The following is a 19155-nucleotide window of genomic DNA, read 5'->3' as shown; positions in this document are numbered from 1 at the left end:
TTGTCTTTTTGAAATTATTTCTGAGGCTTTGGTGCCATCTGGTGGCTGCAGGTCAAAACTGACATTTTCTTTCCTAAAAGAGAAACAAAATAGTGTGGACAGCATGGGGCTAGAAACGAAGACAGCTTAAAATTAACCTGAAAATGCACTGGCATTGAAAAATATAACTGATCCATCCATCCATTTTCTGTACATCCTTGTTCCTAGTGGGTCTGGAGGTACTGGTGTCTAGAGGTTCTGGGTGAAAGGCGCCATTACACCCTGGACATGTCTCCAGTCTGTCACAGGGCGAAAAATATAATTGAAACTGGAAATATGTACATTAAAATACATTTACTGATAAATGTATTAAAAGTGAAACAAACATTTATAGTCAAAAAGGAGGAATTGACACTTATCAACTCACAACCGAGTATGCACACAGACTGACTGTTCATTAGGCCCGGCCAGCTGAGCGCCTATTGTAATCATACTGTCTTCTTTTTTAATGCTTCCACCAAATTAATTGGCTTTTTGGGGGCTTTATCATATTCAAAAACTCACCAAAGTTGGCTGATGCGTCAAGTCTGGGTGAAAATTATGTATATTAAGGTCGTAGCAAAAATCGCAACAGAAACGGCTCAACAGCGCCACCTGGCAACTTTCAAAAAACCCTCCAAAATAAGATGACCTTATTTCATCGTAGAGACATGAAATTTGGTACACTTGTAGAGCTCCCCAAGACACACAGAAAATACAATTAATGTCATAGTGCAACTCAAACAGGAAGTCGGCCATTTTGGATTGAAGGTCTGATTTTGACCCCATTTTGGCCGTTTACAGCCTTGGCATTTGATCGAACTCCTCCTAGGGATTTCGATTGATCAGCTTCAAACTTGGTCAGTTTGTTCATAAGGCATGGCCGATTATCAATACGGTGAGTTTCTGAGCATGCTGAAGGGGCGTTGCCAGGGGTCAAAGGTCACCTACTCGCCATGAAAAATAAACATTTGTATCTCCTACACAAAAACTCACAGAGGCACCAAACTTTCAGTGACTGATCATCATCAGGTGACCTACAATACCCAATGGTCAAATGATGACATCACTTAAGCCACGCCCCCTGAGACTAGGAAGTGTCATGTTTTACTCTGAACGGTCGCTATCTGAGCTCTTTGACCTAATCAACAGTCACACAACATGTTGATTAACCAACATGTCTTCTGTGTCCAGAGACAGAAGACATCTTTATGTGACTGGGTGTCCAACACCAACGGACTTCGATGGAGCGGGTGGGCGTGGCAAAGTGACCTATAACGCCATTGCCATACATTTGGCTCTAAATTCCACAGTTTCGATTCAAGCTGAACCAAACTCACTAGGATCGATCCTTATACACCCCCCAACAGGAATCCAGAGCAATCATTGGTGAGCGTGGCCAGTTTCCTTTACAGCACCCTCTAGAATACTTTACATGATCAGCCCCAAGCCATGGTCCAAACCCGGCAGGCTAGTGAGAGTGCTGCTGATTTTTTGTTTACATTTTCAGTCACTGTTTAGGCAATCACGATGGGCGCGGCTCATCAGCAGCATATCAACAGCTGCTGATGTTGCAAAGGCTGCTTAAAGATAAGGTCGACCCCGTCCAACGAGGTGGCACAAACTAGATGACACAAAAATGACTCAATGTTGCACCGGTAATGTAATACCAGCAATGTTTTGAGTGTATAATGTCGCTTATTCGCCTCTAAACATATCCCCCTCTTGCGCGGTGCGTCCGCCTGCCAGAGTGTGTGCCCACTCACGCTGACACACATGGCACACAGCGCTCAGTGTGCTGAGCGGAAACACAGGCCAGCGCCAAGGCCATACGGTGCGTCTGACACATACCGTCGGTCCGCCCTTCGTCTGGGGCCGGCGGCGGTTCTCTGCTTCCTCTGATTTCACCAAGGGTTGAACATATGAGTAAATAAACACTTTACTGCTGCACTGGCACTCTTAATTCCCAGCAAACCGGCGCAACGGGAACATGTGCCTCTCCGGGTCTCACAAACACACTCGTAGGCGCACGTGCATGCTCTCTCGGCGCGACTACGGTATTCCCTCTGTAAAACAGACAGATTGAGCCGGTAATCACCACTGAAAGGTGCATAAACATAGCAGCTGATTTCTGTACCTAACTCCCCCTTTGCGCGCCCCCACCAACACCGACTCCGAATGAAAATCCTAAGTGGTCCTGAAGGCTTGTTTATGGGCTCATCTTACGCCGTGTTTGATCTGAGAGCTTGCCCACACATGCGTGCATGGACTCAAACACGCACCACACACGCTGGGACAAAGGAGGGGAGCCGACATTAGCGGTAATAGCCGGACTGATCAACAGAGAGGCAAAGATTTAATCATCTGGGCCTCTCTGTGTCACACGCACGCACACAACAGTGGGCAGAGTTTTGAAAGAGCTGCAGGTAGACGTAGAGAGTAGCGGCAAGGTTGGGGAGGACAAAACCAGCAGGTGGAGGGAGAAAGGGAGGGATGACTGGGAAAAAACAGAAAGAGAACTGTGAGGAGAAAGAGAGCAATCTGCAGCATCTGATGCTTGAGTGAGATTTCCAAGGGGCTGATTAACAACAGATTAAACCCGCCGACCGTCTAGTTTACATCTCAGACTTCCTTACATGCCTGAAAGGTAGAGGTTCTCCGCTTTTTAAGCCAAAATGAGCAAAAATGTATACACGGACATCATTTTCTTTTCTTTTTTTTTTTTTTTAGGCACAGAGAGGCAGCGGTGCTCATGACGGAGGACGGCAGGCGCATATGATGGAGTCTGAATGTTCTTCCATGTGGTCTGCAACAAACGACCACTAAATGCAACAAAAACACTCAGGCAAAAATCACATTTAAGGTTCCTCACCAACGCAGTCACGCCCCGTGAACGGCACATTTCTCCGTGCGTTTTTTCCCCAAATGGTTTTATGTTCCGTGTCATTTTGAAGTGGAAGGAAAAGGAGACATGGTTTTCAAAAGCTGTTAAGAATGAAACTCTAGAGTAAGCTGTAATTAAAGAAAAATGCGGCGAGGTTTTTGTATTCAGCCACCAGAGTTAATTCTTTGTAGATCCGCCTTTCGCTCCAATTAGCTACAAGGTCTATAGGGGTAATTGTCAACCACCTTTACACAAATAAAGATGGACATTTTTGCCCATGTTGCTGTTGCAAAAATAACTCAAGCTCAGTCAGATCAGACGGGGAGCGTCATTGAATGTTCTAGATCTGGCCTTTGACTAGTCCATCTTAAAAAAGAAAATGCTTTTCAATAAATCATTCAGAGTGTATCCTTAGGGCAGCTGGAACGTGAATTTCAAGTTCTCGGAGTTTCTAAGGTTTTCGTAGAGGATTGGCCCACAGCATGATGCTGCCACCCCCATGAAAATGTTTTGTTCGGGGCTAAACACACTCTATTGTATTTTAGAGAACCAGTTTCCCCAACTGGAAGGGACTGAACACAAACACGCACTTCATTTTCTGGATCATTATTTTTTAGGACTTATGAAAATGTTTTCACATTTTTTCCAGATCGCAATTAAAGCTGCAGAATGTAACTTTTACAAAAATATGTTTTTTTTCTCTCACATCTATTAAAAGTATCACCATGTTGAGACAGTGTGATATGAGGCAGATAATCTGCGAAAGACTCGAGCTCCTCCACCTCCTCACAGTGCTACTATTGCGACCTGCAAAAATGCACAGCTTCCGGTGAAAAACAACCAATCAGAGGCAGGAGGCGGGACTTAGCACCGCCAATCAACCTCCTATGGGCTGCTAAATGTGCTAGTGGTGGAAAAACAACTCCCCATTACAGAAAAAACGTTTATCCGCCGTCATCGGTGGCTATGCTAACTAGCCTCAGCATGTTCTATTGAACCAGCTGTAGTTTAGCAAAGAGCAAGCAGGGTGATTGACAGCGCTAAGACGCTCCGACTGGTTCTTTTCGACTGAGTATTTCTGCAGTTAGTTGTATTTCACTGTCTATCATATTGTCACAACATAATGATAATTTTAGCAAATATGTAAAGAAACATTCTTTTTTTTTTAGAAACATTACATACTGCAGCTTTAAGCACCATTTTGTGTTGCTAAATCACTCAAAACACAATAAAACCCATTCGGTTTTGTCGAACACTTCCAGGCTTCTACACATACACACAAGTCCACGGTCTGCAAATGTCTGCAGAGGCACAGCAGACTAATAAAAAGCGATGAAAAGAGCCTCCTGAGAATGACATCACCCACTGAAGTGCCAACAAATATGGACGCATAAGCAAAAAAGAAAAACACCTCAGAGATTTGTCATCAGTTTCAATACCAGACATGAGAAACCGCTGGTGACAAATGATTCTGTCCCAAAACCAAACACACACACACACACACACACACACACACACACAAAGTCCAAAAACTGCTACGACAACAGCATGGCCGCAGGATGGACTCGATTCAAAAAGCTGCGCTTCATTACGTCACTGACATGTCTTCACGCGGATCCGCCACAATCACCACGTGCCAAGAGCGGCAGCGCAGTTAGCGGTCAAACGGAGCGACAAGGCGCAGAGGAGGAACACGGAGAAACGAGAGCGGACATGTCCGAGAGAGAGAGCCGCTTCAAAGCCTCGTTTCAGATCCGGAGGTCATCACTCTCTCCTAGGCTGCTTTCCTCACCACAGACTCTCTTTTAGCAGTCACACATGGCTCAGAGACAGGGTGACAAATTAGTTTTTTTTTCTTTTTTTCTTGGGGAAGTATCAGTTTCCAAAGCTGTACCTTCACTCTTTAAAAGCACAGTCCATGTTGGGCTCGTCATCTTTACAGTATGGCTCACCTTTGGGAAATGTGATCATTATAAGCTGATGAGATGTTGGAGGGGGAAAAACATCAAGCTTACATTTCTGCAGCTTTTCCTTGGTTTATATTTTGAGATAGCCGCAATTTAGTACCTCAGGACATATGAAGGTTTATGAAGGTTTTGGATATTAGAGGAATGCTGGTTGGTTTTCCAAAACACATTGCATGTTTTCATTTATTTAATATATAATCACAGTTTATCTACTGGTTAGAAATGACAACGGTTTCTATTTTATGGTTAGATTAAAAAGCAGTCTCATTCAACATATGATACAACATGAAAATATTTGTAAAGTGATTACTATTTTAGATACTTCCTCAGCTTTACAATATACGGTGAACTTGAATTTAGTTAACAAGAAAAACTGAGTTATATTAAAAACATATCGGTTGGAGGAAAGCAAATTTTAGCTGTTAAAGTGACATAATTTGTTTATATTTAGTGAACAAATGAAGCATAGGCTCATTGAAAGAGCGTTTGCTTTGTCAGACTAACACAAAAAAGTTAAGTTAGTTCAACTAACTTCTATTTTGTCAATCTAAAGTGATTTGAATTAGTTGGGTTAATTCATTCATTTTATCTTAGTTAAACGTAGTCATTACGTCAGATTACTATATCTGTTTTGCTTTCAATTAATATAATACAATTATGTGGAACCTGTTGACATAAAAGATTATGTTACATCAGTGAGTCCTTTTTTTGAGTGTACAGACGCAGTATTAGCTTATTCTAGTAACAAATACATGAATTCATACTATTACTGTTAATTACTAAGTTTTTGTTATCATCTGCGCATTCAAAAGAAATAAACATCTGAGGCCAAATGCTTCTGTGACGTTAAGTATATTGTTTTGAACCTTCAGGCTAGCATGTTGCTAGCTAAGGTTACCCACAATGCTTTACAGCGCTAAAGCTACATGTAAACAGGAACAGGAACTACTGTACCTGCTGATGTTTTGTTCTGACAGATATTAAATATCCGTTCTTTATTAAAGTGAAAAGTTCATACAACAAACAATGAATTTCACAAGAATTGAATTCAGTCATTTTAGTTCACGGTGGATTTTCTCAAAATATACAAGCATGTTCAAATTTAAACATACCACTTGTTGATGTTTTGTTAAATACCCTTCGGTGAGTTTCACCTCGGTTACATTTTCCTGCCTTCCCTGATTCTATATTTGGCAATAAATTTGGTTTGGCTATGAGTACATATATAATAAATGTTAAGGGCAATTATTAATGAACATATAAAATAATTTATTTCATCCACATTTTGCAATTCACCATCTTCATCGTCGCTTGACAGACGATGTTGTGTTTCAGTTCTTGTTTTCTTCAGAATACTTTTGACTTGTTCACACTTGTCTTTATCTAATGCTAAAATGTGATGAAATGTTTTTTTTCCCCGTGTTTTTTCAAAAATAAAGTAAAAAAGGTTTTGTGAATCTCAAACTATTTTAGATTATGAGCTGCAGACGGCTAAATGATTTTCAGACTTCAATAAAAACTACACAGCAGCCTCTGATTAATTTAGCAGAACGAATCAAACACCAATATCTATTCTTCTATGGATAAATACTCAAATAAGCAAAAAGAATCGCATGGATATGTTTTTTTCCCCCAGCGTTTAGGGCAGCCCTCAGTTTGCGGCGCCCTGGGCAGTAAGGCATAATGTCCATACGATGAACTGTCTGCCCACGTTTATAGCGCACAGCCAGACTTTAGAGCTCAGTTCTTTTTCACCTGTTTTTCCATCTTCCACTGTCAGAAAACCAGCAACCATCCCCAAAATATAATTTCCTGAAAATACATACAGTAAATAAACATTTTACAACAGTGACTAGACCAGGAAATAGGGAGGAGAGAGAACAGAAAATGTCTGGGAGATAAAGTGTAAGGTAGGTGCAAAGATGAAAATACATAAACCACATAATTAGACTTAAAGGAGTTGAAAAAGACCGACTATTTGAGAAGGAAAAAAAAATGAAGAAAACTGAAGGAATCAAAACAGATGAAAGACCAGAAAAGAAGAGAACGGAGGGATGGAAACGGGCGAACGTCTATTATGTTCCTCTGGGTTGAACTTCAGGGAAGTGATCTCATCGTGATACCGCTCCAGCGCTCTGCAGTCATGTTGACTTTGTAGCAGTGAAGCGCACACGTACAGACACATGTATTTACCTTCCATTGACCGGTGGCCAATAGCATCACAGCCCGGTCCAATCACTTCCAGATTCAGTGACGTCGCCTCTGTCAGGCTAACGGGGAGAAGCGCGAGCGCGCACGCATACAGCCACCAGAGGGCTACAAACTGAGCTGCAGCTTTTTCTCTTGAGCCGTCTCTGTTTTCAGGTTTTCTATTCCTCTGTGAGAAACGATCCTCACATCCAACCGTTAACAGTGATGACAGATTTGGACTCCATGTGATGATGGTCCCAGCAGGACTCTAAGATGCCTCCTGGTGTGATTTGATCAGCTGCAGAGGTTAGGAGATCAGCTGACTTCCACCTGGATCTGGTGTGACAAGAACTGAGTGCTGCAGCAGCCATATTGGTGACTGGGAAAGCTGAAGTTGGACGTTTTGATCTCACAATGAATCCTATTGAAAACAGTGATTCATAATTCAAGCCAGGCTTAAAAAATGTTCCGACTCAGTCAAATTTGGTCAATTCTAACTCAATGTTAAAATCTCTTTGCTCATCTTGTCCTGTGACAAAAAGAGAATTGTTGTGAATGTTAGAATAAATCCACCACTACTAGTGACTCACCAAAAGCTACAGTATTAATATGTAAAAATATGAAATAAAAAATATATATAATTGTTTCACATTTGTGAAGACTGTCATAGTATGAGATAGACAAGCTGTGAAAAAAATAAAAATCAAGTTTCCCCACCTTCTCCCAGTGCTACTATTGCTGTGTGAAGAAAGGCACTGCTCCCTGTCCAAACCAACCAATCAGAGCCAGGAGGTGGGTCTTAATGCTGTCAATCAAGCTCATGTACTGCTCAATGTGCTAATGGCGGAGAAACAACTTAACATTACAGGAATACTGTTTGTCTGCCGTCATCGGTGGCTATGCTAACTAGTGTTAGCATTCTTGGCAGGCTATGTTGTGAACCAGCTGTAGCTTAGCAAAGAGCAGCGCCTACATGAGAATGATTGATGGCTCTAAGACTGTCCTCTTGGCTCTGATTGGTTGTCTTTGACGAAGCTGTGTATTTCTGCAGATGTCAGTAGGACCGCAGGGAGATTACAAAGCAGTTTGATTTATTTCACAGATTATCTATCTGTTATCTGTCAGGACATAGTGATAATTTTAACAAGACGTTTTTTTCTAACGTTGACTATAACTTTTGCTGAACAGGGACAACATTTGATAAAAACCAAAATTCTTGCTTAAAAAAAAGAACCTAGCATTTTAGCAAAAATATATCAACTTTTACTAAGTTGATATATTCCTTTATATTTCAATCCATACGAACATATCCACCTTAATGTTTTCTGCTGGACACTGCAACGCGGTGAACCAACATCTTCAGGTCAGTTCTCATCAAAACGTTTAGGAATGATTTGTTGCTAACATTTGTTTTCAATGCTGTTGGATTTTAAGCATGCAAAGTTCAAACTTTTTTGATGTCAAGTATTTTATACCAAACCAACCCTTTTGTTTACAGTGCAGTAGAGACAGTAGAGGAGGACGTTCGCAGCTTTACAGGGAAAGAAATGAGTCGAACTGACTTCACTTTTTACCTCCCCTTCCTTCTCCTCGTGTCAAAGGTCACCATGGCGTATGAGAAAGCCGAGGCATCGATGTGCCAGTGATGAAAGTGCCAGTGTTTGTGTGCGCCTGACTGGGCCTGATTGTCTGGAAGAACTTTCCAGCATCTCAGGAGTCCATAAGCCCCGGTCAGGATGTAGTTATGCAGCGCTAATTTGAGAGCTGTCTGATTACGAGCTTTCTGTGAACCCCCACCATCCCTTACCAAACACACACACACGCCCGCACGCACACACCCCCACACACAGGCCCACACACCCCCTCACACACACACACACACGCACACACCTCCACACAACTTAGTCCTAAATCTGACCCCTGACCCAAAAACAGCGTTTCCCCTTGTGACCAGGTTTCGGTCCCACAAGGAGCACTGTGTCCCCACAACGTAGTGTCATCAAAATGGTCCCCACAAGGTATTACAAACAAACACACAAGCACACACACACACAGTTTCTATCAGTCATTAATCCATCAGGTGTCATTATCTGGGAAGGATGGGCCTGATTGGAACCAGAAGGAGACAGGAATGATGTCACGCGAGACACATTTCACCGCCAGAGCTCTCCTCTGTGTGTCTCCACGTCTCTCCGTTTCATCCACATCGTCGCCACACACACTCTTGAGCTCATTTTGACGTTTCGACAGATAAAAGATGAGGAGTCGGGCCTCTCATTACTGCTCCTCCTTCCATAAAATCGGCCCGAAAAGGAGGAGGCGGGAAAGTCTCTCCCCGTAGCTGCAACAATAATGGGAAAGTCAACCCGAGATAAATTTGGGTCTGTAATGAATGAGGCCGCGCTTAGAATCACAGACGGATTGTTTCCCCCCACACAGCGCGACAGAAAAGAGCTCACATTTTTAAAACACAATGTCAGCCGAACAGGCGAAGCTGCACGGCTCTCCGCAGAGGAAGAGCTATTGTTTAGCCGTGACAGTAATCCCTGAAAGAGGTGCTGCGTTTCCAGGCTGAGAATGGATCTCTTTATTAACACTGACGCAGGAGCGTTTTCTATAAATACAGGCAGGAGCCACTAATAAATCATTTCTCATGGCCCTGATAGGGCTCTAACCACAAGGCATTAAGGCTTCGTGAAAGCTAACCGCACATTGGCAGGCCTGTTCTCTCTCTCTCTCTCTCGCTCTCTGTGTGTGTGTGTGTATGTGTGTGTGTGTGGGTGTGTGTGTGGGTGTGTGTGTGTTACACCATGCTTTGGCAGGCACAGTGATGGGTCAGGAATCGGGTTTTTTGATTGAAATAGCATGCTGAGTTCCCGTTTCGGCAGCCTTTAAATTACAGAGTCTTGCAGATGCAGAAAACTCTCCGGGGATGAAATCAGAAAAGGAAAAAAATTAAATAAATAAATAAATAAATATATGAGGATATTGAGAATTTGACTGAAAGGATGTTGAGCCAGAATCAGTCAGTTTGTTTTGGTCCTACATCATAACCTCAGATGTGAACGTTCATGTCTGCAGAAGTCGTGGGTCGGTGATGATGGCATCCATTAAACCGGTACTGAAGCTGCGCTTCATCGCTAAAGTCTCCAAAGTAGCATAACAAGCTAAAGGGGCTATTTTCCTTTGCGTTTTTACGCACTGCAGCTTTACTACATTTCCGGTCACACGAGTGTAAATGTAAATGTATTTGTTTAGGCCCGAAATTTTATATTTCTACCGCCATTTTTTTCCAACTCCTATTCAACCCAATTTTATATCGCTTGCCCTCTTTTGCACTTACGAAAGAGAATAGCTGATCCAACTTCAATAAACTGTTTCAGAAAGTTAATCCAAGTAAACTGTATTCAGTTAGTTTAACAGGACAAATTTAAGCACTGATGTGTCTGTAATAGAGCAAATCAACCAAAACAACAACAGATAGATTGGTCAAACTCACTTCTCTTCAAACAACTACTACCAGAAGTGGAACTGTGGTGGAAATTATTTGAATAGCTGCTAAATTAAAATACAAATTGCTCATGTTTCATGATGCTGCACTTATTTTTACTACTCAAATCATAACTTGGGTTTAGAACTAATAAAACCAGTTTGAACATGCAAGTACAAAAACCAGTAGTTGTACTCAGTGATTAGCATTAGCAACATAAGCTAGTAAAAAATGCATTTCTCTACGCTATATGAATCCAAACTGTAATCAAACAAATTCAAAAGTAGAGGCCATGTGTAACATGAGAAATGACAGCAAATAGTTTATTGATTAAACTACTGCAATAGTTTAAATGCACAGCAGCCATATTGGATTTTGAGATTGAGGATGGTGAAAAACCTTGAAAATGGGAATTTTTTATTTCAAAGGTTTAGCACTAATCAATTTGGAAGATTAGAGATACTTGGAAGCCTTACTTTATATTGAGGTGGTACTTGTATAACGTTTGCCTCTGGATCAGATCGAAGCATATTGAGGTGTTAAGAGTGAAAAAGTATGTTGTTTGCATGGAAATCTGACAGCAAATATGATTGTTTTTTGTCTTTGTATCTTTGCATTTCCCAGATAATATTCATTGGGACTGAACTTTTGAATTGTGACATCAGTGTGTTATCCATCTCTTTGTCCAGAACATTTTAACAATATTAACCTCACTGGCTGATTTGATTATTTTACTGCATTTAAATCACCCTTTGTATAGTGGAGATATATTTTAAAAAAAAATCTTGTTTTTTTTTTTTCTTTAGATTTTGATTTTGTTAGCGAATGCACGCATCCTCACCGAGTCAAAGTTAGTGAATACGTTGTCAAGTTCCTTTAACAGCAACTACAGCTGTAAGTCTTTTTGGGTAAGTCTTTAAAGGTTTGGCACGTCACGTCGCTGAGATTTCTATCCCGTCCTCAAGACAAAACAACTCCACCTCCTTGAAATTGGTCGGGTCCTCCTGGACTGCAGTCCTCCAGTCAGACCACAAACTCTCATTTGGACTGCGGCTGAACGTCCTTCCAAGAAATGCAAACGCGTCTCTTTAAAACCGCTCCAGCATCGGTTCAGCTGTGTGCTCCGTCGCCACAGCCGTTCTCCTTACCCGCGTCAGCTCTCGGTGGCGGCGAAACGCAGTCTGAGTTTAACATCAGCGAAGTGCGAGCGATCAGCGGAGAGGGGACCGCGTTGGAACATGGCGGCCAATCATTCAGAGAATTATCCTCAGCGAGGAACAGAAAACAACCAGAAGAAATATTGTCGGTTGACTGTGCGTCATCTGCTGCGCGACATTTCTTTCTTCTGGGAAAAAAAATCAGGATAAACTTCAAATTGAATTCATGAAAATAAATGTGCTTAAAGGAAACATGTCAATTAAAAAAAAGAAAAAGTTTTTAATAAAAAGATGAGAGGTTTTTGGGCTGTGCCGAAATAGATGCATTTCGCAAAACTGTTTTCATAACACAGGAGTCACGTGATCAGCAGCCGGACGTTACTGCTGGAGAAAACGACAAAGAAGACGACAGGAAGTGCTAGGAGGATGATGGTTTGTTTTCTTTTTCTGGATAATGTGCTGCTGGCTACACCAGAGATCTCACAGCACCACACAGTTCATGAAAAGATCCATAACATAACATCCACAGCTCTTTTGTAAAATGGCCGACTCTCCAAAACGCCCCATACGTAACTGCTCCAAGTACAAGGGGCTTGTCACTCCAACGCCGGAATAAGACGCCAATGTTTCCCGATGATTGCTAGCTATGAATATATCTCATGTAGCTGTTTACATCCGTGTTTTGAATGACTTATTACGTGAACAAGCTTGTTCACAGGTGATTTCTATTTAATTTTGTAAACTAAGCGTAACGTAAACGCCGTAATTGCGAAAATTAGTCTTTTTGACATGAGCAGAATATCGACAGAGATTTGCAATGGAGACGCACCTTATGTTAGCATTGGTATTTGTGCACAAAACATAGAGCAGTACTTTTACACAGCAGATTTGATTGTTTTTATCACCTTGAACATTTCTAAATTGAGGGCAAAGTCACAGTTAGCTTACTGCTTCAACACTGCCCCACACAAGGTCGGAGAGTTTCTCTGGACCAAAACAAAAACAAAACGAAGCCGCAGCTTCCGCGGGGAAACACGGTCTCCGTCTTTAAACCCCGCTGCCTGAACTATTCATACTCCATACTGTTCTATAGTTAAGACTCGCTTTTTTTCATCTTTGTGACTTTTGGCTTCAAATCACAGAATTCCTGCTGCATTAACGCGACTTCCTCTCTGCTCCTGTCCTGTCCTGTCCTGTCCGCCCCAGCTAACTCAAGCCAGGCCACACCAGCCAAGCTGACGGTTTGACCTTCCTCAGAGGTCACGCCTATTGTTGCAGCCGCCCCGTCCGCCGCAGAACTCCTGCTTGCACTTCGAGCCGGCTCTGTGGAGCCAATCATCCCCCCTCCGCCCCCTCGCTCAATAACCGGGCTCGTTCTGAGAAGACGTGGGAGTGAAAGGTCCGATTAAGGCCTGCTGGAAGCGTTCAGCGTGTACGCTCCCCACCCCGCCCACCACATCGTCCCAGCAGGCGGCCCCCTCGCCCCCCCTGCGCCCCCCGCTCGGCCCCGCGCCGCTCTGGGCCGTGATTGGCATGTGAATTGCAGTGTGTGGTGATGATAATAAGAACGCTAACCGGGGCCAGGCCTGCGCCTTCCAGCCAGCAGCCAATCTGAGCTGGCACGGCCTGAAAGGCGACCGCTGCCACCGTCTGAAGAGGCAAATAAAAATGACAAGCTAACTGTTAAGAACTGCTGATTTTTCACATGTTGTTGTAAAAGCTTTTGTGACTCTGCCAGAAATATTTTTCACCAACCCCCTCGCCCCCAAACCATTTTTTTCCTCTTCTTCCATATTTTCAGTCTTCTTGGCCTCATCCACATTCAGATACTTGAAACCCCTCATTTATCAAAAAAAAGTCAATCTAAAAATAATCGCCCTTCGCTGTAGTCCAGCTCTGACTTTTTTGTTTTGTTTTGGGGTTTTTTTTTCTGAAAAAATCTGCTCACAGTGATTACTTCCAGTGTGACAAAAACCGATCCAGACAAGCCTGACTGAAAGTTTTCACGCAAAACAATCAATTTCCTACGAACAATTATCATTTCCTCCAGCCGTACGTGTTGGCAGCTCTGAACGGAGTAAACAGCGCATTTCAAGTCTCAGCGAGACGCACGTTTACATGGACGGCTAAGAGTTTCTGAAGGGAAGTTTTAATACAAGCGAACAACATCGTCTCGTTTGGCATCTCTGTTTAGTACGAATCCAGATTTTTCCAGGAAGCTGAAGCTAATGGCTAAGAAAAAAAATAAAAGACTTTAACCACCTTAAAACAACTGCTACTTCAAAAACAAGACGGGGCTTTATGCAAACAATATTTAATAAACCTTTTAAACTACAGCGCGATCATGTTCCCATGGCAAAACACACATGAAGCAAAGATTATTTACACAGGAAGTTGAGGTTGGAGGCTGTGCGCCGCCGAAATTCTTCCACTGTACAAAATGTCCTGAGAATATAACATGTAAACACAAACTGATAAAATAGTGTTAAACATTTTAGCTTTCTTGCACTGACAAGCTTTTATATATTATCATTGTTATTTAGTTGAAATGTCTGTACAAGTTAAATGAAGGGACATTTTCCTGTTGTTATTTCAGACATTTTGAGACTCTGATGTCACTCTAACTTTTCAGCAAGTTAGGAGTTTTGTTAATTAAATAAGTCCTCAATATTGATGAAAAGGTTCTAGTTCCACTGGTAGATTATTTCACTAATAACAAGACATTTTCCCCACGTTATAAGTGAAACGATCTAAACGTGGAACTAGGACTTTTTCGTCAATATTGAGGAATTACCGACTTTAAAGCAAGTGCTAAAAGAAATTACTTGCAAGTTAGTTTTGTCTTATTTCGAATGTATCAAGATATTTGAACTAGAAACCAAATGTTGTGTTTTTGCATTGTACTAAAAGAAGAAGCAGAGAAAGTTATCAACTGCAGGTACTTAGATCCTTTTAGCTAGCTAAACCTAGCTAAACCTAGCTAAATCTAGCTAAACCTAGCTAAATCTAGCTAAACCTAGCTAAACCTAGCTAATCCTAGCTAAAGCTAGCTAAACCTAGCTAAATCTAGCTAAACCTAGCTAAATCTAGCTAAACCTAGCTAATCCTAGCTAAAGCTAGCTAAACCTCACTTTAAAAGTTTGAACTGTCCCTTTAAATTGGTACTGGTAAAGTACACCAAACACTCCTCGGAGTAGTTTTGAAAACCTGTCCATCCTTTCTAGGTGAAAACAGTTCCCACCCCACCAGTGGATCCCCCCGGTGGATCCCCCCAGTGGATACCCCCAGTGGATCCCCTGGTGGATCTTGGTCAATCACCGGCCCCGGATTGGCTCGAGCTTCCCGGAGGAAAAAACACACACACAGAGAGAGAGAGACATCCCCACATGCCGAGGCTGACTCCCATTATCAATTACGGCTGTTTTTGTTTCCTTTTACCACAACATTCACCGCACAGTTACTGGCAACCAGAGAAGGGAGGGAGACCGAAAGGAAAAAGCGATTTTCATCCAAAAGAATTAGCTCTCTAAACAAGTGAGATGGGTGTGGCGTCGAGCCCTGGATTTACAGCTGGCCTTCCGGAAGCTTTGTGGACAGATGAAGATCTATATGTGTTTAATGGGAAGAGGGTGAGTAGCAAAGGGATAACTGGAGGCTTAGGAGAGGAGAGGGAAGAGGAGGGAGGAGATAATTCACAACACACTTGTGGTGAGAGCGGGAGGCAGCGACTTGGCAGAGATCTTCCTCTCCTCTCGTCCTCGTCCCTCGTTACCCGCCGGTCAGGCTGAGGCAGCTGGGGCCGGTGAAGGCTGGATGCCGTGGCACATGAGCCATTAAATCTTCCAACACTGTGGGCAGCGGGGAGACGGAGGGAGGGAGGGGGGAACCGCGGCGGTACCAGGCGTCATGCCCGGGATCCCAAACGTGGCCAGCGGGGAGCTGCAAAGCATCCAGGAAGCAAAGAGGAACTCACACTGTCTTACCCAAACCAATGGAGGAACTTTGATTTGTTATTGTTGTTTTTAATATGTTTACTCTGTGCAGCTCAACGTCTGCATTTCTCTAAAATTAGGTGAAACTTTAATAGGCCTTTAATTTCCGTTTCTCATGAGCTAAAAGCTATGCTAATGTGGTTTTTAGGCGAGTGCGCTTTATGCGCACTTTCCAGGCGATTTCATTAAAGGAACAAAGCACAAAAGGTCTTTATAGTTAACTAACACTAATAAAAAATAAAAACTGAAATTGAGAAAATAGTTTTTGTTCACTGAATTAAATAAAAACGGCAATTAATTTGTGAAAATTATACCTAACTGGAACCATATCGTGGGTTTATGAGACTAACTAAAACATATTTAAACTACAAATGTAATTTGTTTTTGTGTTTCTGAATGTATTTATTAGTTTTTAGACGTGAATTAAATTTTTTTAGCCTCCCCTCCCTTTTACAGAGGCCCGATTTCAGGGCTTTAAATTACAAAGTCAATTTTCTTTTAAATCATATTTGATGACAGCATTTTTATAACAACTGAATGTTTTTTCACTGTGCTGTAGAATGGCACTTTGTGCCTGGAAAACGCATAATACTGCTCCTTTAATTTACTCATGAAGACCAAAACACACCGTCTTAATTAAATAACTCGGGACTCTGGTCTCGCCAACATCACTGACTGAGAAAGAAAAACCGAACTTCTAGAGACGACAAGGAAAAAATGAATTCATGGACAGTTTGAACTGCAAAACGACCCATAAAATATGTGTCAGGAATTATAATTTTAGAGAAATCGCTGTAAGAATTGTGGAGCTGTTGGTTTTGGTTGAGACATTTATGATACACATTCAAATACTATTTTATTCACTTATTCATTTGCTATATCTTTAAAATATCCTCCGATACGACCCTGGAGGAGAGCATGTGGACTTTTTTTTTTAGCATCATAATTGGGCAGCCGACTGACGTTTAGAAACATCTTCCTGATTTTCCTTCACATTCTCTGAAGAGACATTTTCCCTACTGAACTAAAATCTCTACCTCTAATCAGCCGGCTGAGGGGACGCTGCAGACCTTCACCACGAAGAAGGGCCAAATTTAAAGCAGAGGTTATAAGAAGCAGATGTGATGCTTCACACACACACACACACACACACACTCATCATCCAGCCGATGACATCTGAAGGTCAAATGAATTTGTCACAAGGTGAGGAAACACTCAGAGGACTTATACCTCTTGGCTTTGTTCTTCTACACAAACAAAGCACAGATGATACACATTGTTCTGAAATGTACGAAACTAGATTTGGTCAACTTTTGGTCTAGTTTATTGTTCAAATATCTTAGTTCACTTGAAATAAGACAAAACTAACTTATAAGTAGCTTTTCAGCAAGAAACAGGAGCTTGTTTTGAGACAATAATTCCTTTATATTGATGAAAAACACTAGTTTCATTGGCAGATTATTTCACTTATAATATAGGAAAAATGTCTTGTTATAAGTGAAATAATCTGCCAATGAAACTAATCATTTTTCATCATTAAGGAATTATTGACTCCAAACAAGCTCCTGTTTCTTGCTGAGAAGCTACTTATAAGTTAGTTTTGTCTTATTTCAAGAAACTAGACGAACATTACTTGGTAATATTTGGTGTTTTTGCAGTGTGCGCATTTAAAGTGAGCCTTCACTTTTCCCAGCAGCGAGCTCCCGTCCCATTAGGGCCACCGTACAATAAGTGCATACAGCGTTCTGCGATCAAACCCTTCACACGCGTCACACTCGGCAGGTTGGAGGGAGTTTGACGTTTGGCAGCGAGCGGGCATCCGCTCCAGCACTCCGTGCCTAGAATAACCCTTACCACACACACACACACACACACACACACACAGAGAGAGAGAGAGAACACACACTGCTCAGCATCACGGTCCCGACATAAAACAAACCATCAGGGGGCCCCGTCACTTCCATTCAGCCCTGAGATACAGGCGGACAGGCCTGTTTATAAACACGCAAACACTGCCAGCTGGGAGAGTGTGTGCGCTCATACTGTATACGCAAAGATGCATGGCCGTGCAACTGCTCGTGATTACTCTCTGGGCTCTGCTCTGCAGCTGCAAACACACACACACATTTCAGCTTCAACTGTAACCCAATATATATATATGTATATATATATATATATAAAGACTTTATGTAAGGGTAAAAAAGAAAAAAGAGATGGATATTACACTAATAAAACAAGGTGCTAGAATTGAATAAAAAAGAATTGGTGTGATGGTTTGCTACATTTTGTTTAGGTAGATTAACGTCAACAGAGCCAGAACCAAACGTTCAGCATTCAGCTTCTCTGCACCACAAGTCTAGAAGAGCCTTCCAGAAACCTGCAAAACAGCCGAAAGACTGACTTCCTTTAAATCAAGACTTAAAAACCCTCGGCCTGTTTAGAGTTGCCTTTGAATCATAACAAATGAAACGTTGACCCATATTTTCACATTTAATTACAGTTGGAAAAATGTGGCTTTTCAGCTGCTGACTGCTGTGTTCCTGTGACTTTGCGTTTTGGTGTTGCTGTGATGCAAAGCACTTTGAAATGCCCCGTTGCTGAAACGTTCTGCCCAAATAAACTTCATTTACCGATGGAAATAAAGACACTTAGACACACTTCTAGTGTTTCCTAAACCGGACCCTCTGAATGAAATAAGTTCAGTCCCATCGAGTTGCGACCCGAGCTCACCTAAATGAATTTAAAAAAATCTGCCATGTTTGGTATTGACTTAAACACTAGACAGAAAAAGCAGCTTTTGTATTTTAATTTGTATTTCGTTAATCAAGTGGACGTATGAGGAATCCGTATGACCAACGAGTTACAAATGTATGCATGAGGCTCATCTCCCTAACGCATTGAACATATTTAGATCAATATCTGGTAGATAGAGGCACACACACGTCTACATAACTAGGCATTCATTTCACTAATTTGTGTGAATGTTCTGTAAACTCTGTGCTGCTGCCAGTTTTGGCCGGGGTTCTCTTACAAAACAGATTTTTAATCTCAATTGGATTTTCCTGGTGAAATAAAGGTTAATAATAATAATAATAATAATAATATTTGTTTAAGCTAGTTTTATGGATGCAGAGAATCCGGACACTGTTGGTCCCATGATGGCTTTTTAAAAATTTATTTTATTGAGATACTCTGATTTGTTTCTCGTATTAATGTAAATAAATAAGAATTGGTTCGTGATTAAGCGGTAAAAAGCAGCTCACACTCTCTCAGTGGGAGTTTGATTCCCCCAGTTTGCCATAAAGAAACGTCTCGTCAAATCACACACACTCCAGCTGCTGCCTTTAACACACACCGTCTGGCTGAAGCAGATTAGCAGCCGCGCTAACTGGTCAGCCATGCCGACGTCTTTCACACCAAAGCGGTTTGAAAGGGATCCGAACTCACCGCCTGGCGG

This window comes from Xiphophorus couchianus, chromosome 23 (assembly GCF_001444195.1).
Source record: "Xiphophorus couchianus chromosome 23, X_couchianus-1.0, whole genome shotgun sequence".
Classification (NCBI taxonomy): Eukaryota; Metazoa; Chordata; class Actinopteri; order Cyprinodontiformes; family Poeciliidae; genus Xiphophorus; species Xiphophorus couchianus.
This window is presented reverse-complemented; position numbering follows the sequence as displayed.